Here is a 23,201-nt window from a genome sequence, read left to right as displayed (position 1 = left end):
ACTGGGCCTTCGAGTACTTGATTCCGGCCTCTCACCTAAAACAACATTCCCTGCTATTAAATTCAGTTGGCCATTGTTTGTGTTCATGGTGAGAGATATCACATGGTGTTGTAGTTCTGGTAAAAATGGCTGCTTGCTCACAATACCAGTCTCATCCTCTACAGGGTAGGGGCATAGGCTTCTGCACCCATGATGGCTTGCTGTGTTGATGGAAGTCTATAGTGCTCACTGGTCTGAACAGGTGCAATCTATTGGCTTCAGTTCAACAGCCTTGTCCCACTAACCTGGACAAGCCAACAAGTATGTGCTCAGCAGTTTAAGTGCAAATGCACAGTTCAGTTCATGATAGACAAGCTCTGCCGTGGGTAAATAGGGGCCCAAGCATGCCCTCACCATAGTTTGCTAGACGTTAAGAAGGAAAATGAAAAACTGTAGGCCGACAGGCACAGAATGTCATCAGGATGGTGTTTTAATAAATCCCCCTTTCTTTGTAATGTATGACTTTCCATCCGACCGCTTAATTTCATTGTTTTTTACACCCTTACAATCATGATTTATTGTGCATTTCTTTTCATTGGCAGGGGGCTGAGTTCATTCACAATAATTGAATTATATTTTTCTTTCTTTGCTTTTAAACCAATGCTACGGCAGATGCAAGTTTGATATCTAAAGTAAGAAACACAATCATATGAATTTTAAATGTATGAAGTATAAGTAATTAGACTTTGTGCTGGAACATGATACTAGCCACGGCTTCATTTTGATTATGGTTCAAAAACAGTAAATGTCTTGAAACATACAAATATACAAATTCATACACACAGTACTTGTAGATTTTCTGTGTTGAATACCCATGTCAAAAAACAGACAAATCACATTTGAGGAAGCTATGCAAAGTATCCGGTATCCAGTAATATTACTGAATAAATAATTAACGAAAACAATGATATTGAATTAAAAATACCAAAAGTGTTATTATTGATAATCTTAAATAACACAGCTATAATGTACTATAAACTTTAAATTAAATGTTTTAAACTTTTTTACTATTAATTCTACATTTTAACGTACAATTCCATTGTGGTCCATTAGGTGTCACTCGTTCTATTGTATTTTTCATTTTTATTTCCCCAGAAGTATTACGTCGCCATTTTTTCTTAGTCTTTGCATGATCAGTTCCATGTTTACAGCGTCCTGTTTTTCTCTGGGATTTTGGGCTTTTACTTGTTTTCTTCAACTTTCACAGTGGATTTCTTCATCTCTTGGTTCTTCAATAGGATTTCATTGGACTTCTCATCTTTCGGATTACTTGTAATTCCACTGAAGGTTTATGTCTTTGGTGGTTGCCAACTTTTTTTCTTTTTTGAATCGTAACAACTCGTGGATTGTGAAGATTTGCATGTCTGTTTTAATGGACTGTCTGTCTTTTTAACCTTTTTTACCCTCTGGATTCATGGACATGGATTCTTCATTATTCACCAGAATTCTCACGAGGTGAATCTCTTTTTAATGTTTTACTTCATGTCTTCTCAGTGTTTTTTATTTGTTGGATTGTTCTTATGTTTTTTGATATTTTAAATTGAAAGGATCACTCTGCAATAATGTTATTTCCTATATTTTTCTAAAATTACCTTTGGATTCTTTAAGATGAAATGCTGTATCCCTGTACTTTTTTTCATCCTATTTTTTTGCATAAAAATTGCTTGGGCTATCTGCAATTCTTGAAACCCTTGTTCCTTTTTTAAATGTTTCAGAACATTCTACAGTGTTGGATTTCTGGTGCTGAACGAATGTCTTAGGCCATTATGCCACCCCTCCAATTAATAGTTTGTTTTCTGTGTTTCCTCCATCCTTGCTGTGAAACAATTCCATATTGTTTTCTGGTATCTTGGTCTTCTTCGTTTTCCAATTCGTGTCAGTTGGCCTATCCAACATGTTTCAAAATAGTCTAATAGAGGTTCAAATAATTGTTTATTATCGCTAAAATATTCAGTTTGTGTCACTTTTTCATAATAATGTTCAACATGTTCTACAGGCACAAATGCTACTGCAAATAGCAGTTTAATATTGAATTTGAAATCTGTGCCATTTGAATAACGTATTTGGAGTCCACCTGACTGTATTTCCCTCCAGGTGGCTTGTGTAAAATGAAAAAAAACAACCCTGTTTTTTTGTATCCGGATAGGTTTCTCTGACACTTTTAATCTGTTGAATTCCGAAATCCATCACAATTTGTTTAGGTTGCACTGGAGACATTGCACTTTTCAAGTAGTGATAAAATTCACTGTAGATTCCATAAGTTTTTGAAGGCATTAAACCAAAAATTAATGGAAATAGATTGTTGTTTACAATTCCATACATGGCATATCATCGGCTGAATGATTTGGGGCTCACTCTGAATGATCCTTCTGCCTGCCTCTTTTTTGAAAATGTTAGATACTCCACTCCTTGTTTTGCACTGAATATTATTGGTATTTCCTCTCTTTTATTGTTGTCATAGAGAATAAATGGTTCCTTTTTTCCTGTCACCTGTAATTCATTTGGGGTACGTATGATATTCACATTTTTTCTGTTTTCTGCTACATAACTGTCTCTGGAGCAATTTAACATTAGGCATTTGCCCCGCAATATGAAAGGGTATATCATGACATATTTCTTAAATAACTGACCCACTTGCTTCTTTATTTTCTCTATCTGCTCTTTCTTTCATCTCTGCTATTTTTTTTAAATGTCGACCTTTGTTCCATCTGGCATGTGGTTGTGTTCTCCTTCATATATTAATTTGTCTCCTTTTATCAATGCTCATACATGACAGTTATGACTGTAATACCCCGTAGACTTCCAGTATGTTCAATCATCTTTCCCTCTTTCCGTATTTAAGATACATCCATTCAACATTAATTGCTTTTGTCCCTTCTGTGATACTACAAATTCCAATTGTACATCTGCCATCTCGCACGCTGTAAAATAAAGGCTACGTTTTAATCAAAACCCCTTGTTGAATTACACTTTTTTGTTCTTGTTTCCTCTTCCTCCAATGCTTATTCATTTTCCTTTTTCATTTAACTTTATCTCCATTTCATATCTTTTTCATTAAACGCACATTTGTGAAGTGAAAACTGCACCCTACGCAAGCTGGTCAAAACACTTCCAGTCGCTGTTACTCAGAACACCAATTATTTTAGAACCTTCAAGTCTGGTTCAATCTCTCGATAGGTCGATTTTACTTCCTAGAGATCACCAATTCGATATATAGTTTTCTCTGTATTTTTTTTCCAGTAACATTCTTCTTTCTATTATACCCTAATTGCTGCATTATTAAAGTATTCTCTGTTTTTGATGTGGTATTTGTCATTTTCGGTATTTTATATTTGGTAAAATCAGATAGAACCGAAGTATCCTTATGAATCCAATGACCATTTAGTTTTTTTATTCATGAATGAATTCTCAAGTCTGAATGCCTGAGGAAAATATGCTAAACACAGACACAACACCTTACATTAGACCAGGTGCAAAAAAAGAGCTGTGGACCGGAAACAAATACAACTATAATGAAAACAATTAGAACAGCTCATCAATGCCCAACACCTGAACCAAGCACACACTGGCGGAAGGGGCATTATAAAAGTGTAATAATGGGCACATACTACTAACAGCTACTCTGGTTGAACAGAAATCACAACACCAGCTTATGAGTTTGCACATTAGCCTGCCCAGTAGCCCCACCACAGCTTGACTAGAAGCCCCCCTAACAGCCCTCTCAGCATAAATCCACTCAGCCCCCACTACCAGCAGGTTTATTCAAAATGTTTCAGCAAAGCATCTAGATTGACAGACAAATTGAAAAATGCCGAGCCCCAAAAGATCAGAGCGGAAGAGGAAGATGAGATATGTTATACGACCTTGAAACAAAGCCTATGCCAAAGACCCATTTTGGAAGTCGCAGATTTCTCTAAAGAATTCATCCTCCAGTCTAATACTTCCTTAATGGGGTTAGGAGCTGTTCTGTTGCAAAACCATTATGGTTTGGAACATCCAATTTTGTACATCCGCAGGAAGCTCTTCCCCAGGTAGAATAACTACTCAGTCATCAATTTAGAGGCATTGGCCATCAAGTGGGCAGTGATTCACCTAAAGTATTATCTCGTGGGTCGTAAGATTCGCCTAATAACAGACCACTCCCATCTAGTTTCGATCAGTCAGAGGAAAGAATCCAACCCTCGGGTAATGCAGTGCTTCTTGGACCTTCAACCTTACTGCTTCAAATTAGAACACCGAAAGGGCCGAGACCAAGGTAGCGTAGACTTCCTCTCCTGATTTCCCTGTGAGGAACCCCCGGTCCAACCCGCACTGGGGAATGGTATGTGAGAAACCTGAGGAAATCCCCACTCCTTCTCCCCCTGGATCGTCTGCTCAGGTGGCCAAGGAAAGGCCATCGCTTTTGTTGAACCTGGGGGTGGGGAAGCGAGGGAGGACCACCTAGGTGGAGGATCTGTTGGGGTTGGGAAACGGTTACCCACAGGCGATACATGGTATCCCCCTTTTCCTCTGTGAAAACCAACCTAAAAATCCTCTGGCCTTTTTGGGCTATTGTACAGCAGTTCCCCTCAATTTTCCTTATTCAACCTACTACAGTACTGGGACGGGGAAGAGGCAACTAGGAGTAGTGAACAATAATAACCTATTTCACCACTCTAGTACTGAGACGAGGAAGATGATTACAGAGCATTGTGAAGGTCAGGCATGTCCCGCTAATTGTAGTCAGGCAATTCTAATTAAAGACTCACACCAGCAACCTGTCAAGTGCTTGCAGGTGTATTAGAAGGGAGGAAACCAGCAACACATATACCAAGAGGGAGGCCTGTATGGGAGAGTCCAGCAGGGAGTCCAGTTTTTGATGAGGCATTTGTAGTGGGTTCTGCAGCGAAGCCAGGACGCTGGCAGATGACGCAAAGGATTTCTGGTTCCCAAGAGCATGGGGGCCATAAGGATACTACAAGTTTGGGAGCCTCCATGGTTGGAGAAACACTGCAGGAGCTGCGAACGAAAGAAAGGAAAAAAGCAACTGCCCTTGTCTACGAAAGCAGAGTGGTGCTGTCAATGAGAAATGAAGAGCAACAAGAGAGCTGGTGAAGCTTGCAAGCAAAGGAAAGCCAGCGAGCGAAGCTGAAAACGAGCGGCACAGCTGCCTGGAGGGAACGCCAAGGACTGGTGAGTGAAGGGAGAAAGTCACTCGAACCCAAGGCACTCCTGGGGGCTCTGGGGAAAGCAAGGCAAGCGCTGAACAAGTGAAACAGCATGAAGCTAATGAAATTAACTGGAGGCCGAGGGTTGGGTGAAACTTAAAAGGCAATGCAAATAGTTACGAGTATTGAATACCGCACTAAATTAAATGTGTATGAGTAAAGTTACAACAAGCGAGAAATGCATATGAACTAGAAATACCATTTTGTGAAAGCCAAGTGATGGCTAGAAAGCAAGAGTAGAAGAATTGCGAGAGAGCATGACTGTAAGGTTGTAAAGGAGTGAAATAACCACTAAGTGAACTCTTGTAATTGAATATAGTGTGACAAAGCCAAGATAAACATTTGCACCTGAATACAGCTTGGCAAGGCCAAGGATTGGCTCAAGTTGTGTGACACAGTGTGGTGAAGCCAAGAAGAGCCAAGTGAGGGGGAACTTCCACACAGGAGCAAAAGCAGAAGAACCTGTGTGGGTCAAAGAACCTAAGGTTCCTGGTTGCGGGACCTGTAATGGGTGGACTGTGTGGTCAGACCACTTGGCCCAGACAAGGGAACCCTCAATTGAGGAAGCCAAATACCTTATGAAAGCATATCAAGAAAGAGTAAGCTGAATGAATAGTTAAGCTTATCCAGAATGGTTAAGTTAATTTTGGACTTGTTTTGAACATTGAGAGACATAGGCTAAACAGAGGCTGGCAAGTTGAAGTCTTGGGGAAGGGAATCCAGAGACCTGATGAACGTTAATGGTGTCTTGAGGACAGAATTTCAAGACCCGTTTCTGTGGAACTGTGTTGCCTTCAACTTCGGGAAAGGAACCCCCAAGGATTTGTGGACCTTTCTTGAACTTGGGGAAGAGGAGCTGGAAAGGAAGCTGGAAGCTGGAAGAAGCTCAGAACGTTTGTTTGATAACCATTACTTTGATTACTGACATCCGGGCACCTTGTTTAGCTTTAGTTGCGAGGGCAGGGATAGGTTTTGGACACAGAAAGACTTTTAAGTTTCAGAGTCAGGCTTTCGTTAGTTTTGTTCAGGTAGGGAAATCCCATCTTAACATAGGGCAAGTTAGGCCTTGAACCATCCTGACTTTTGAGTTAATAAATCATTTTGTTTTGAACTTTGAATCTGTTCTCTCTGTCTTGCTTCATGATGCCGTCACAGAAGATGCAGATAAAACCAGTGGTGTGCAAGGAAATGCCCCACCTGTTCCCAAACAGCAGTGAACATGTACAGTTATCAAAATAGAATAAGATGTAATTTTGTGTGTGCCATCACCATGTAGAATGTAACACAAGCAGGATAGAGTTAGTTTGCCACTCTGTAGGGAGCTAGTTTTGTTAAATTGTACTGAGGGTTAGTTTGCTGAATTCACAGAGAGGCAATGTAGTAAGTGGTGGTATGCACAGTTAGGTAGGGTACATGTTTGAAGCAGCATTATGAATAAAAAGAGAAGCACAATTCTTTCCTTTGCAAGGCCCTGCACAGCACATGGTTAAAAAGCACAGCATTGCAGTTTATATAGCTTAATAGGGATTTTGTTAGTTCATGATGGAGTCCATACGACTGAAAAAGCCAAATCTGAGAGAAGGGGAGGATAGATGAAACTGCACAACTAGGTCTTTCTCATGGTTCCAGGTTTAGATAAGCAACAATTCAGTTAGGCTTGTTGCTAGCAGACAGAAATATATATAAGTTTAATTGCCTGGTGCACACATTAACTTTGTCAAGAACATATTAGCAAGATATATCCACAGTGCCGCCAATGGTGAAAGCAGTTCAACGCACCCACAAAAAATACATTAACATGTTGAATAGATTGAAGGCGGAAGGTCTTACCCACTGGCCTCACACTAAAATGAATACGCTATGAAGATCATGACCCAATTAGATCAAATACCTGCAAGCAGCAGTATGTATCAAAGGGAGTACAGGATGAGCTGTCCAACTGTATGGGAGAGTGGGACATGGGTTGGAATGATTTGTATTTGTATTTTGTATTTATTTTATTTGTAAGGCGCACCAGGCCAAAGGGCATCCGGGCGCATCATTTTAGTTGCAGCAAATAAATACACAGTGCATAAAACAGAATACATCATAAGACAGAATACATCAGGGTGAGGGATACAGGCGATGAGCAAAGGGTATGTTAGAATAATTTACAGTTACTATACATATTAACAAACAGAACGGGTAAATAGCAGGTTAGTGGCAGTGCAGTAGGTCAGAGAGGACAAAGTACGCTAATAATCAAAGCTGGTCTTGGGCGGACAGCCAGGCTTTGGCTTTGCTCTTGAAGGCCAGGAAGGACGGTTCCGCTCTGAGAGGGTTGGGTAAGGAGTTCCATAGTTACGCAGCCAAGACTGGGAAGCTGCTCCCACCTGATCTCTGGAGGTTGAAGCGGGGGATGGAGAGGCAGTTGGATTGAGCATTTCTGAGAGGTCTAGTAGAGGTGTGGAGAGAGAATCTACTAGCCAGATAACTAGGTGCTTGGTTCGTGATGCTTTTGTGTGTAAGCGAGAGCGCTTTAAGTGAGATTCTTTGGGAGACTGATAACGAGCGGAGGCTCCTTCTGTAGTCTGAGATCTGGAGGTTCCTGGGGATGTTTAATGCCGCTCTGATGTCATTATTTTGTATAATCTGTAATTTGTTGATATTGCGTAGGTTAGTGCCGAGATAAAGGGCGTTGCAATAGTCAATCTTGGACATGACCAGAGTACTGGCTAATGTAGTGCAATTGGCTGGTGATAGGAACGGGCGACAAGCCGTAATGAGCTTGCATGTATAAGATGCAGCAGAGGAGACAGCATTGGTTTGTCTGGTGAGCGAAAGAGTTGAATCGATACAGATGCCAAGCGTTTTTGTATCATTGGCCACCATGATAGTATTTCCATCAATTGTGAAGGATTTGAAGGACGAGTCTAACTTACTGAGTCTTTGGTGAGAGCCCAAGGTAAGAATCTCTGTCTTTTCATCATTCAGACAGAGATCATGCTGTGCCATCCAAGCCTGGATGACTTCGTAAATGGCGTTGATGGCTAAAGTGTCAATTTTGTGGTCGCCTGTGATGGGGATGAGTATCTGGGTGTTATCGGCGTAGTTGGTATATGTGACACCCAGATAGTCCAATATGTCAAAGAGTGGTTTCGTGAACACATTATAGAGTGTAGAAGAAACACACGATCCTTGTGGAACCCCACAGGTGACTGGCGCGGGATCGGCGGCGGCAGAGAGGGAGAATACTCTCATGGATCTATTTTCCAGGAAGGAGGTGATCCAGGCGGTGGCTTTGTCTGAGAAGTGGGCAGCAGTTTTAAGGTGGCGGCAGAGGATTTGGTGATTAACTAGATCGAAGGCTGCCGAAAGATCCAAGAGGAGTAATAGGGCAAGCTTACCCTTATCTTTTAAGTCTTCAATCTGTGTTTTAAGATCTAGGAGGGCAGTTTCAGTACCATACCGCGGGCGGAAACCTGATTGTCTCAGTCGCAGGAGATTATTAGTTTCTAGATAGCCTTGGATCTGCAGGTAGGCTACCGATCAAGAATTTTTCAGAGGAAGGGGACCGCGGTGATGTGCTGTAGTTGGTGGGTTTATTAGCATCCAGGGTGGGTTTTTTGAGGAGGGGGATGACCCAGGCATCCTTTAGGTTGTCAGGGACAATCCCAGTGCTGAATGATGAATTTATGAGTGTGGTGATGAAAGGGGCTGGACTATGTGAGGCCTCCTTAATAGTAGGGGCAGGACATAGGTCGCCCTGGCAGTTTGATGGTTTAAGGTGATTAATGATATGCTCAACTTCAGTAGTGGATAGTGGTGAGAAGCAGAATGGTTTGGGTATGGAGGTTAGTGGTGGTGCAGACCTGATAGTTTTTTTGCTGCAGATTGGTCTGTATACTATTTCTTTTTTCATTGATTTTAATTTGGAGAGTGGTGATTTTACCGAGGAGAGCCTTTTGGATGTTAGTACACCAGGTACTGTCTTTGGAGCAAGTGTCTGGAGGAGTCGCAGGAGACTCCAGTTCCTTTAAGATTCTAAATAGCTCCTTAGTGTTTGATTGAGCTTGTTCAATGTGTTTATTATACTCATTTTGTTTGGCCTGGAATATGGCCTCTTTATAATTTAGAGTAGCTAGAGTCACGCTAGCTTTGTTTGTTTCAGTTTTGTTGCTTTTCCAGCGTGATTCGAGGCACCTTTTGTCTTTGCGAAGGGTTCTCAGCTGTGGCATGATTGATAGTTCTTTGGCCAAGGCAACGTTTCAATCCCTCCTTTCCCACCAGAAGTTAATTGGACTGTTGTGGAAGAGTGTAACACCCAAGGCCACATCAGTAATAGGCACCAGTATTGTAACAATGTCAGCATGTTGTGGTGTCAACCAATTAGAGCATGGTCTGATGATGCCCGGGGCATGACATCTTGCATCGTGGGTGGGATCCTGGCAGGCTCAAAGATAATGACTGTCTAATCAGGAAAATCAATGTATAGGGGAATATATGTGATTTTATCCTAACAGCCAATGTTAACTTGAGTACATTGTGTTTTTTATTAATATGATGATGTAACGTGTTTAGTTAATAACCTCTGGGCTACCACAAAGTAATTAAGAACACCTGTGGACCTTCTACCAGCCAAATGTATCAATAAAGCTGGTTTCTTCGTGCACCTTGGTTTGCTCCTTTATTTTGGTTGGTGTGTATTATTGGGAGCGTGATTACACTTGGAGGCCACAGGGAGATTTCCAGAGCCCTCAAAGGGATTGAAGGCTCCTAGCTGCACCCATTGGATGGTGGTGTTGGCCCTTCAAGACCAGGATCTGTGTGCACAAACAAGTAGGTTGTCAGGCGCTGAGTTCTGCGAGAGTGCTCGATCTCGTGGGGCAATACTCTAAACCCAGGGAAGTTGCGGGAGGTTCATCATTGTATGACCGCGGACAACTCAGAACTAGAGTACACCCATGCACGCAGCATAATAGCTGTGTGTATATATGTATGATTTGTTGTTTGTTTGAGTGTTTAGGCAAAGAAGAAGAGAAAACAGAGATATCCTGTTGATGTGATCCAGAGAGGTTGTAGAAGTAGAATTGGTAAGGAGATATTGAAGAAGAGAATAACCCTATTGTATTAAGTGAAGTCAGCATTGTGTAGCTTTAGTATTATGAAGAAAAGAGGATATTCCCAAAGGGGGAAGGGCATACTGTGGAGCGTAGGATGGTCTCATATATGAGGAGAGGACCTGGTAATATAGAAGTGGTATTTTTTGTATAGTTATTGATTGTTGATTTGGTAGGGTAGGATTTTTGTGTTGAGGAGGGTTGAGGTTTGTGGTAATGTATTACTGTGTATGAAAGGGTGTGGGTTGGATTGCAATTTTATTTAAAGCGCTTTTTGGAGTATACAATAAAAGTTAAAAGGGATTAATACATATTTGTAAGTAGATGATTCCATTGTGAATGATGGATTTCCTGCTGTCACTCCCCCAATATTGGGAGAAAATAGTTAGGTATCACACAGAATGGGTACAGGAAACGGCAGGTAAAATGTGGAGGCCATGGCCCAGGGCGGGTACACACACAAAGGAAGTATTACAGCACATGTACACTCATTTAACCGCCACATGTAAGGGAAAGAAGTTAGAAAACACATTAAGCATTCTCAAACTGTAAAAGATGTTTGAGGAACAGGAGGAAAACACTCCTGATGGTAGTACCATGAAGCAAGGTGAAATATGCATGCCACCAACTGCTCCTCCTCCTCCACACTGCTCTCCAGTATCGACTGTGCCTGGACAGTTCCATTTACATCCAGTCGTGGGATGTACCAATCCCCAGTTTTTATTACCAATGAATGGTAATGTTTGGTATGGTAATGTTTATTTATATAGCGCCTATACACAGGCAAGTTTTTCAAAATGCTCAAGGAGGGAAGGAACATGGGGAAAAACAACAGTCACTCAGAGCCCTTGAATTTCTGAGACGATAACGGTCTGCACAGGCAGATTAATTGAACATGATACATTTAACAGTTTACATACAGCAAATAGGCATGCCGTGGATTCTGCAGTTTTTTCAAGTGCACATTAAGGGGTGAAGACAGGCAGAACATACAGACAATCTTCAGGCAGGGCTGTATACAGATCGTGCAAGTGCGGGAGGGCTAGGGAGAGGCAGGGAACCAAGTGCACCCAGTCAGTAGAGACTGCTGAAGTTCGGAGAAAGAAGCTCTGGCAGCAAGACATGACAGATAAAAGAGTAACACTCACCTAACTTGCTCTCCAAAAGAACTAACTAAACCCTCTTGGGATCACTAATCCTAGTTCAACGCAACCTAGGATTAGTGATCCCACAAGGGTTTGGTTAGTTCTGTTGGAGGGCAAGTTAGGTGAGTGTGACACTTTCACTAACGGTAAAAATCTAAAATAATTGTTAACCATAACCTGAGATCCTTGTGTGTGATATGAATATTAGGGGAATCGACAGGTGTGAACCCCCCACTTTGAGTCTTAAACATGTGTTTTCAGATAAAGGAGCACACATGAAACTTGCGTTGCAGGTAATGAATGATGCGCAGTGGCATTTAGAAGACCAGGTGCAAGAAGCAAGGGAGGAACTAGAGAGAGAGAGAGAGGCAAGCAAGAAGAGAGGGACAAGGAATAGGGACAGCTCCATATAAATGTACAGCAGGACAAATTATGTTCAAGATTGACAGCAGAGCTGTTGAAGAGCCCCAAGTGAGACTGCAAGCAGAGGTTAATGCACAGAGGCACAGGGGGGACCAGCCGAGTGTGCCAGATAGAGTGAGCAAATGAATAAAGAGCATAGAGATTGCTCCGAGCTTGCAACAACCTCACAGCATTGATTTTGATCCAGTACATGGGAATGAAGAAGAGCACTAGTAGGATGAATTTGATGATGTCCAGGTCAATGACTAGCAAGCAGAATAGGAAGGGCGCCCAGGGCATCCATTTCCCATGCCCCCAGTAAATGTAAGAAGAGAATCATTATATAGAGATAGGCTTTGACGCCAGTAGGCAAGATGTGAATTTGAAACATACATGTCTAGCTCAGACCCCAGTAATATCTCTTATGAGTATTAGTTCTAGGGTGCCAGGCTTTAAAGACACAGCCCTGAACTAGGGTCCAGGTGCAAGTCCGCTAGTAGAGGATGCGTCATGACCACCAATTTCAGATGAGGGCGTTGTTGGTCACGATCCACTGGATTCTTACAAATCTCTGCCAAATTGTAACAATAGCAATAGTAATATCAAGGATCCACTGGAAGGCTGGAGACAACTGAATTTAATTTGCAAATTTAAAGGAATAACATACAGCAATAAAAACTCATACAAGAGATCTTTTATAAATGCTGTGCGTTCGGTTTTAGGAGTTAGTGATATCGCTTAAGGTTTTTCCACAATTCGTATATACTTTCAGACTGTATGTACTGTGGGGGGGTGCAACTTACGAATGGGTTTTAATAATCCCCATATTAGAGCCTGTGTAGTACAATGCAGAAATATGATGCCAAGTAAGGGTATTGAGATTTTCTTGGATTCTAAGGCTAAGATCTGCCACCGCCATGATACTTGGTATGATCCATTAATGCTCGAGAAGGAGCCCATTGTGGGATTTGAAAGAGGTTGTGGTGTCTCTGTGGGAGGCAGTGAGCTCCCCATTCAACATCTGATTTATATTTCCCCTATAGAGTTAGAGCATTCGATTAACAACATACATCAAGGCTGTGCAATCTCTAGGGAGGCTAAAGATCGTATTTATGGCTGTATAACACCTTATATCCTGGGTTACCTCTAGTTGTGGCCGTAGGAAGTGGGCCGATCACACTTAAATTGATCTCTTGGAATGTGGTGGGTCTTAATGACAAAGCTAGAGATGCATAATAGATTAATTACATTGCAGGTTATGCTAGTGTATGCCCTGCAAGAGACCTTGGCTGAGAAGGTATATCCTGTGAGGGATTCTGTGAGTTTTGGCACAAATGTTAAAAGATTGGGAGATTGGGAAAGGGCATTCGTGTGGCGGTGTGGTAACCCTGGTTAGGAAGTCTCTACCTTTTGTGATTGAAAGATTTGAGAGCATAAAGGTATACATAGTTGCAGTGGCCCTAACATCAGTTAACAGTAAGAGTGCTTTGCTAGTGGTGAATGTTTATTTTCCCCCTAGAAATTGTATGCATGGCCGTGACCCATGGAAGGAAGGTTTGGAGGTGAATTTGGAGCAAAACGAGCACTTGAATATTGTATTAATGGGGATTCTAAGGCCAAATTGAGTCCAAAGTTCAGTAAGGGGGAAGATAGACTTTTGCTGATGCACAATGTGGTATACCAGCCAGGAATTATCTAAATAATAAGTATGATGTAAGCAGCAGTGAGCTGGACCAGCTGATGAATGAGTTCCACTTGGTGGAATTAAATGGGGATGTGCCGGAGATTGCTCACCAAAAAAAACATGTCAGAGTGGTAAGAGTCCTTCAATAATCCAATCCAATCCCCTATTAAGATGTATGAAAGAAGCTATGGGAATCTCTAAACAATCCAAAATGGAAAGAGAAATGGCTACTCTCTCTGAGGCACGTGGCTGGACCCCGCGATGGGGTCAAGACAACCAAAGCATGATACTTCATCTACAAAAATCTATAGCCTTATGGGATTGGCAGACCAATTATGCACACCTGGCGACCTTAAGAAGTTATACTTTTGTGCCTTATGTTCTTTACACCTTCAAAAGGAGCCAACTGCACCTTAACATGTGTCCTTCCGTAGCACTGAGACGTTTCATTCTGCTAATGCGTATTAACCATCTCCCCACATTAGTGACCCGAACACGGGGCTTTGCTATCCCAGAACCTGTAAAATCGTGTAGAATATGTGGTGTGTCCCCTAAACTTGAAACAGCAAGGCATGTGCTAACCCTATGCCCTAAAATGACCAATCATTATAGTAAATATTTTAGGAGTTATGTACACAATCTGGAACACATAGGGTCTATTGAGTTTTGGTACTACTGTATCAACACGCTTAACCCTAAGTAACACATAGCAAATGTCCACCTGAGGATAGCAGGAGAAACCAGTAGGTCTTGACTCTGGCTCTGGTGAAAAGTACTGAGTTTGAGTTTGGTCAACTTCTTTAGCATCCGACTGTAAACCTCTAGGTCAGCACTAAAGCTTGACCAACTAAAAACTCTTAGGGCCTCATTACACGGTAGGCGGTAAGGGTTTACCGGTACCAGTATTTTACCGGTACTGGTAAACCCTTACCGCCTTACTACGAGGTCCCTTTGCGGGTTGGTGAATTTAACGCCTGCTTTTTGCAGGCGTTAAAAACCAACCCACAAAGGGACCAGGGAGCTAATTACGGTACCGCAATTTGCGGCACCGTAATTAGCGCCTTCCCCATTCCCATAGAGCCCTACGGGGCAAAAATGGGAATGGGGAAGGGCAATGGGGGAAAGGGGAATTACCACCCCACCAACCTTGGAATAGGGCGGTAATTCCCCTTTCCACCAAGGCAGATTCCTGGAAAAATGCTTACATATTTAGAAAAGGATCTATGAATGACCGACCTTGTTACCGTCCCATCTCGATGCAAGACGTAACATGCAACATTTTCAATACATGCTTGAAAACTAGACCGATGGTATGAGTATGCTCCAATAATATTTTACAACCTCTGCAAGCAGGGATCAGGGAAGGATTGTTAATGATGGATCATTGTTTCATTCTGAATACTTTAATTGAAAAATATTGTTTTGTCAGAGGGGTTGGTTATTTGTTGTCTTCCTGGACCTTGAGAAACCCTTTGACTCAGTGGACAAGGCGGCTATGTGGCAAAAGATGACAGACATGAAGGCCCCCCCCTGTATTGTTGCCAATGATAATAACATTTTATATGAACACTCATGCAGTAGTCTGGGAGGGTATTGCAGGGAGTTTCTCAAATGCATTCATTACAAATCGAGGTGTTAAGCAGAGCTGCTCTTAAGTCTCCCCTTCATTAATTTTTTTCTTGGCTGATTTTAACCCAACTAGTATGGGGTCTAAAGTCTGCCCACCTGTTTTGGGAAAGACACCTTTTACTTCCTTGTTATATGCTGATGATGCAGTCTTAATTGCTTTAACACTTAGGGGGTTGCAGCAAAGTTTAAATTCTGCAGAGAAATACTTTGGAAGCAATCATCTAAAATTGAATATGAACACAACTAAAATTGGTGTTTTTGTGAGAGGGGAATAAAAAATGAATCATTTCTGGTTTCTAAATGTCAAGAACATTGAGGTTGTGGACTAATTTTGCTATCTAGGAGTTTTGTTCACAAGAAAATGGGAATTGGACAACACATCTTGATATGTTATGTGGCAAAGCCCAGGTGAGGATGGGGGAAATTTAAGATTGTATCATAGATTTGGGTGGATCATCTTGCATAAGTGTTTAGAGTTGTATAAAATTAAGGTCGGTACTGTTCAGTTATATGGGAGTGAACTATGGGGGCATTTGAAATGCGCCTAGCTTGAGGTCATACAGAATAACATTTTAAAAAAGTTAACTGGCCTTCCATTGGATACACCAAACAGCACTCTCTGGGCCTCATCAGGAGTTGGGCGGTAATGCCGACGCTAGAGCGCCGGTGTTAATAGCCCTACCGCCAAACCTCACGGCGCTAATAGCGCCGGATCACGGGTTTGGCAGAACGGGTATTGCCCATTCCCCACTGAGCCCATTCGGGAATTCCCCATTCCTCATTGGGCTCAATGGGGAACTTTTGCGCTCTTACCGCCGGCGGATTTCCCGCCGGCGGTAAGAGCGCGTAATTTCGGTGGATTTCCCCCCAGCTCTGAGCTGGGGCAAATCTGCCAAACCCGTGATTTGGCGCAGCCTTAAATGCAGCGGTAATAGCACTACTGCCACATTTAAGGGTTACCACCAAACCCGTGATGAGGCCCTCTGTCTTGAATTAGGGGTGCCTACATTTCAAACACTGGCACTGATTAGGTTTGATTCCTTTTTTATGAACATATTTATGGCGGAAACCTTTAACCAAAATGCATCAGGAGAATTTGCAAGGGCCCGTACCTGCTTTGGGTATAGGTGGCTTAATGAGGGGTGCAAACTGCTTATGAAGTGGAGCCTAGTTGATGCAAGCATATTTAAGCAAACCAACTATACACCCCAAACAACTGTGCTTAGATACAGAGCTCTATGTGTCAAACAGGAGGAGGACAGGAGAGTGGTACCTTGAGAAGCAACATGATGATAGGCAGGGAGGTGTGTAATTTCATTTCACCTGCTTGTCAGAGATTTGTTTTGATGACTCGTTTAAATGTTCTCTCCTTAAATGCTCGAATTAAGTGGGGAAAGGCAGAATTGACTAATCTATGTTATTGCGAAATGGCTGTTCTGGAGACTTATGCCATTTTATATTGATCTGCAAGTGCTTCACAGATGTGCACAAGGAATTATTAAAACCATATTTTATTAAGAACAACGTCTGAGACTGTGGGGTGGCACTGTGGTATGTTATGAATTGCAATGATATAGATTATGTGAATATGTAAGGGTTGCTTTGATTCACCGTGCAAGACATCTAAAAGACTAGGGCGATTTTCTTTTAGTTCATCTGCAGCATGCTTGTGTCTGGGGGAATGAATGTTGAATACAATGATTTTACTATTGCTGTTGAAGGGTGGTTTTAGACAGAATTTCTTCTTTTTTAATCTGTGTTTGTACACGAGTAATCTTTGTAATGTATTTTGTACTGTTAATGGATGAATCCAATTTAATAAATTGAACTTGAACTTGCCAGGCCATCCGGCCATGGCAACTGGTAAGAAGGTAAAGATTGTACCCACGTAGTAGGTTTTAGTGCAGAGCTGGGAACTAGTTTGAATGCGACGGTCTTGACTCATTTAAGAGACTGGGTTCACCAGTCAAATATCGGAGATGTGTTTTTGGCATCATTGGACCTTTCCAATGCTTTTGATGGCGTAATAAGATCGAGATTGTGGTCCAAAATGTTAGCAATGAACATCCCTTGTAAGATTGTTCAGCTCCTGGCCCTCCTTCATACCAACACAACCAAAAGGGTTCGGTTGTCTAGCTAGGGGACTTTGTCTTAGGAGATTGCTACTTACGTGGGGGTCAAGCAGGGCTGTTCACTGGCTCCCATTCTCTTCAATCTGTATGTTAGCGATGTGGAGGAAGTGTGGCAGGGTCCCTCAATCACTCCGGCCAAGTTGGGGAGGATTGGGATCGAGTGGATGGCCTTTGCTGACAACTTTATTCTTTTGGATCGCACCCCTTGTGGCCTGAGGAGAAAAATTTACCTTTTTTTACCTCTACGAGGAGGCTAATAACCTCATGCCAAATGCATCTAAATCACAGATATTGGGCTTCTCTAAAAAACGAAAGACTCAGACCTTTAATTGGTCTACGGGTGGTGAATTGGTAGACCAGGTTTGCGCACTTACCTATTTGGGTTATAATCTTACACATAGGGTTAGGTTGGAATTGTGGAAACAGAGCCTTGAAGAAAAAGCCTAAATACTTAAGTCTCAGATGAAATTCCTGAGATTAAAGGTATGCATATTTTCTCTGCTACCTATTAGGCGTTATTATCTTGATAAATGTGAGCCTATTTTGCTCTATGGTCTCGATCTATGTACACACGATATGAGCAGCACTCTTAACATTCTACAGGGTAAATTATGGAAAGAGATATTGTGTATATCTATGAGCTTTGTTTAATATCACTTGAAGCTAGATACTTTTGCAAACTGCTTTCCTTGTTGGAAAATAAGCGACCCCCCCTAAAAATACATTGTATGAAACTTCATGATAGGTTGGGAGTAGTGACTTGGTACCCTCCCTGAAAAAGTTTTATGTCAAAATGAACCTTACTTTGCTCTCCCTTGGCTTAACTATAGAGGATCTGGTTCAACGTCCGGGGATAGTGAAGATGACTCTTTTTAGGGCAGATTGGGTGGAGACTATGGATTGTGTAAACACGTATTCCACCTACAAAGAATATTCCACTTACGGGCATGACTGGGAATGCCTTCCACTTTATCTCCAGAGGTTTCCCTGTCCTACGGGAAGAACTACCTATATGCGTTTTAGGCTCAATCAGATACCGACTCTCGAGAGGTTACGGCATTGGGGTAATAATGACATGCTTGGACACGGTCGTCTGGAGTTTAGGTGTCGATTTTGTGGGGAAGAAAAGTTGAATGAGACATTGAGGCATTTAGTGCTTGCCTGTCCCTATTTTGAGCCTATACGCAGTGAAATCTTCAAAGATAAGTTTGATAAAAACTCCAAGCCCTCACTGAATCTTCTATGGGGTAGATGCATGTGGGGGGCTAATATTTCCCTGATTTTGGCACTTAATGCATTTTTATAATGCGTTATAAAAGATTTGGAAAAAATTAATTTGGCATCCTAATGACATCTATGGAGGTTGGTGGCTGTTTTGTGATGTACGGACTGTTTGCTTGGTTTTAATCTTTGATGAATTTTATATGATAGGCTAACTTTGATGCATTTGCACTTCATTGTGAGTTGTTTTTTCTTGATTCTTTATGTATTGTATGTGGTTATGTATGGTTCATGTGATGTTCTTTTCTTTTTTTTTCTTTTTTTATTATTTGTTTTTGGTTACACAGTAACCTTTATAAAATATGTTGAGAAGATAAAATACATTGAAAATCCAGCACCCCTTTTTTTTTCTTTTTACAAAAGAACAAAAAGGAGCGAGAATTACAGTCAAGACATCAATCATTAAACAAATTAATTAAAACACAACCTAAAATGAATAGTTCTTGCACGGTCACAACTTATCAAAAGTAGTACTTCATCTCTAAAAAATTAAAGTTGGAAAACTCACATAACTGCTTAAAACAAGTAGACTTCTATTTCCATATCTGGAGGAAGGAATTTAACCTAATATTTTTGGTTTATACACTTCATGGATATCACTTAATTTCTGAACAGAAGACAGAATATTCTTTTTAGATTCAGACACAACAATCCCTTATTTACAGGTTATGAGAGCTACAGACTTAGAATTACATTACACAATGTATCTTCAAGTACCTTAACACAGCCAACTGGAACTTAATTCTTGTACCATGTAGCATGTCTAGCCATAAAAGGTTCAAATCCACACGCTCAGTATTCGGTACATAATCGGAGAAACATCTAATTCGTTGCAATCTCAATCCATCACAATCTGTCAAAATATGTTTAAGTGTTTCTGCAAGAGCCACTATTTTACAAAATCTACACATGGAGACAGAATCTGTACCTCATGACCTAATGTCCATAATTTCACCTGTACCAAGGTCATTGAAGCAACACCTCGTAAATTGTTGCCTCCAGGATCTATCAGGGAATTTAAGCAAATATGGTTCAGGAACACCCATCTTTTTGAAATTTGAGACAAGCTGACTATATAATTTTGAATTCAGTACTTCTTTGACCGTGGAGTTCCAGTCATAATGAAGGAGTAATTTCTTTACTTTCATTGGATTAGAGGTTAAAAGTTCACAGGGAACCCCCAACTTGTCAAGCGTTCCATGTGCTTCCATTTCCATGTCGGCAAGGTATTTTGAAGAGGCCATACCCTTCCTAATACCACTTCCCATAATTCCGTATAAAGTAGTAGCATTGCATGAAAGCAGCTTATTATACAATGAAAGCCTACACCATTCAACTATACATTTAATGGAGATGTTATTTTCTATATGTTGTGTAAGGTTTTCTGTAAACTAAAGATGCAACAATAAAAAACAAAAACAAAAGGATTGTACCCACGCATATGAAGAAGAGTACACAGCTTCCCTTGTAACAGAAGCGGAAGGGATTGGCTCAGTAACCCCATGGCCCTAAACAGATAAGGATAATTTAATGGCTCGGTTGTCATGCCTTTAAGAAAGTGGATTCATGAGCAGGTAAAAAGAATGGCAGTAGTAACTTTAGCTATTTTGGAAATGAAGAGTTTATTTGCTTTGATAATAGGAAACCATGCAGATGACCTGTGGAAAAGGGCAGGATACACAGGGGTAACAGCAGATGGTAATCAGCATGATGGATTGGCATTTAATAATTGTTGGGCAAACATGTAAAAGGTATTAAGGGTAATGTACCCAGATTAACATGATTGGCATAATGACGTGGAAAAATGAAACCAGATGAGGACCCCGCAGGGTACAAAGAGAAGATGTAAGAAATGTGGCACTTAGAAAAGAGAGATGGATGGGAAAAAATATTCCTGTGTTTTATCACATTATATACCAAGGTCTACTGATAGCGTGCTAGCTCAATTGCGAATGTATTAGAGATCGAGAAGAAAACATGGCCCGAAATACAATTGAATATTGTTCATTTTTGTAGGTTGAAACAGGAGAAGGAAAGGAAGAAAGTAGAAGACTGAGTAAGGAAGCAAAATGAGTGCAAAAGGAGTTGGTGAAAATAGCACTAGAAGGAGCAGCGATTACAAACGCAGGGGAGGAACCATATCAGCAGGGTTACCAGCAGGCAGGACCAAAGAGATTTACTGAAGGAAGAGGGGAACAGATGTATTGTCCCAGAGGTACAGGGAACCTGTAAAGAGGAAGGGAAGGAGGAAGCATATGGAGGAGGATTTGAGGTAGATCTAGGTTTGGTGGATATGGGAATTTTGGAGGACAATTTTGGACATGTGGGATGACAGGACATTATGCGAGAGGATGCAGAAGCAGATGGATGGCACCATATGGGTTGGTGTCCCAGGGTCATAGGGGAAGGGCAGCACATTTTGCACCCACGTGCCCTCCACAGCAGCAGACACAGTATTCTTATGATAAACCGCAAGTACAGCAGATGCCATATGCTTCAACAAATGCTTTTGATTATACACAGCAACAAACACAGCCCCAGGTTCAACAACAGCAACCAAATGCTTTACAAGCACAAGCACAGCAGACAACACAACTGTGGGACAAACATTTGATACCTGCAGGTGACGTACCACATTTTGGGGGGACTGCAGTTACGGGAGGGAAACCCTTTTTACCTATAGGCACAAGCATCTTCCTGCAATAGGACAGACCACAGAGGGCTCTGGTGTGTCCAGTACTATTAGTAACTCCAGACCCAGAAGATGAACCGAGTGTGGAAGTGAGTATAGGCAGTAGGACATTATCTTTCTTAGTAGACACAGGGACGACTAGGTCCTGCGCCACAGAGAGGGAATTCCGTTGTCAGACATGAGTATTGATGCACTGGGATTTTCTGCGGCTTTGTAAATGGTTCCTTTTACAGATGATTTACCAGTTACAATTGGGTCTCCTACATTGTCAATACATTGGCTATATTCACAAAGGACACCAGTGAACATTTTAGGGGCAAATTGAACATGACCATTTTGTTTACAGTAGTGTTCCTCGCCAGGTATTCATTATGTAAATGCCAAAACATGTATTCAAGCATTTTGTGACCAGAGCGTTATGAGAGGAGTGCCACTTAATGCAGACTTTTTCTCCTATGGAGTACAGGTGTTGTTGCGATGGGTTCCCAGAATAAAGAACAAGGTATTGTGATTGCCCAGTATTGCTTTAGATCTAAAGTACAGAGAGACATTGGGTGTGGGATAGACATTATGGTGCATATAGAAGTAGCAGTGACGAGTGAAGACAGACTGATTTTGCAGTCGATAGATGAAAAAGGCATTAACTGGTGCACAGTTTTAGCAATTAATCCAGTGCTGACCGGCATTACTGACGAACAGTTGTTCCGAGATGAGGACGATGATTATGAGTTTATTTTACAGACAAGCATTGCATACCAATTGAAAATAGAGTACAGAGAGCACCCCCAGAGAATATTATTGGCTAAAAAGGTATCATTGTATTGTCACAAAGATTTTAAGAGCGTGCCCAAAGAATTATGGATCGGTAATCCCCATGATGTAGTTGGCCTTAAAAGCATTGTGGCAGTTGGAATTACATTGAAGAAGGGAGCAATAATACTGAGAGTAAAACAATATCCCATGTCAAGAGTGTGAGATGAATGAATATATGAGACAATAGTTGTGCTATTCCAGCAAGGCATAATAGTACCATCAGAATCCCCATGTAAGACGGTGAGTACCCAGTGAAAAAAGCAAAGGGAGGGAAATGGAGATTTATGTAGTGAAGATTCAGTGATGCTCCCAACCTTATCGGCAGACAAGGGATACAAAGTTGACAAAGAAAAGGTACAGTATTGTCAGAAAGTGGTAATTTATTTGGGACAGATAATATCAGCAAAACGAAGGAAGTTGATACCAGAGAAAGCAGAAGCTATTCACATGACGCCCCACCTAGCCACATTGATAGAACTTCAACAGTTTTTGGGATTGTGCAATTGATGGCTATTATGGGTTTCTGATTACACTATGTATATCAGACACTTGTTGCAAGGGTTAAAAGAGTCACAGAAGGAGCAAGAAGCAGAAGAGATGGCTGATGCGTTTAACAAATTGAAAGATGCAATTACACACGCCCCAGTTTTAGCACTACCAGATTATGCAAAGGAGATTTTATTGTTTTCCCATTTAAACAGGGATGTGATGACGGCTGTCCTCACACAGAAATCTTCGATGGGGTACAACCCCCTAGAATATTATAGTGGATTGTTAGATTCAGTGATGAATGAACATTTCCTATGTGAGCAAGCATTGGCTGCAGGAGCCTTTGCTATTGAGAAATCAGCATCAATAACAAAGGGATGTGCAGTGACACTGTAAGTGGAGCGCATCATGTTTGCAATTATGCAGAAATCAAAGAGCATGCTCACTACATAGAGAGCGTCTGGCTATGAAGTGATTATATTCAATCCTGCTGTTAAGATTGTAAGGTGCCGTATTGTGAATCTTGCAGTGTTTATCACCAATCCGGTAGAAGAAGGCAATTATGTACATGATTGTTCCACATATACTG

This window comes from Ambystoma mexicanum, chromosome 4q (genome assembly GCF_040938575.1).
Source record: "Ambystoma mexicanum isolate Mex_15411 chromosome 4q, UKY_AmexF1_1, whole genome shotgun sequence".
Classification (NCBI taxonomy): Eukaryota; Metazoa; Chordata; class Amphibia; order Caudata; family Ambystomatidae; genus Ambystoma; species Ambystoma mexicanum.
Note: the sequence above shows the minus strand (reverse complement) of the source record.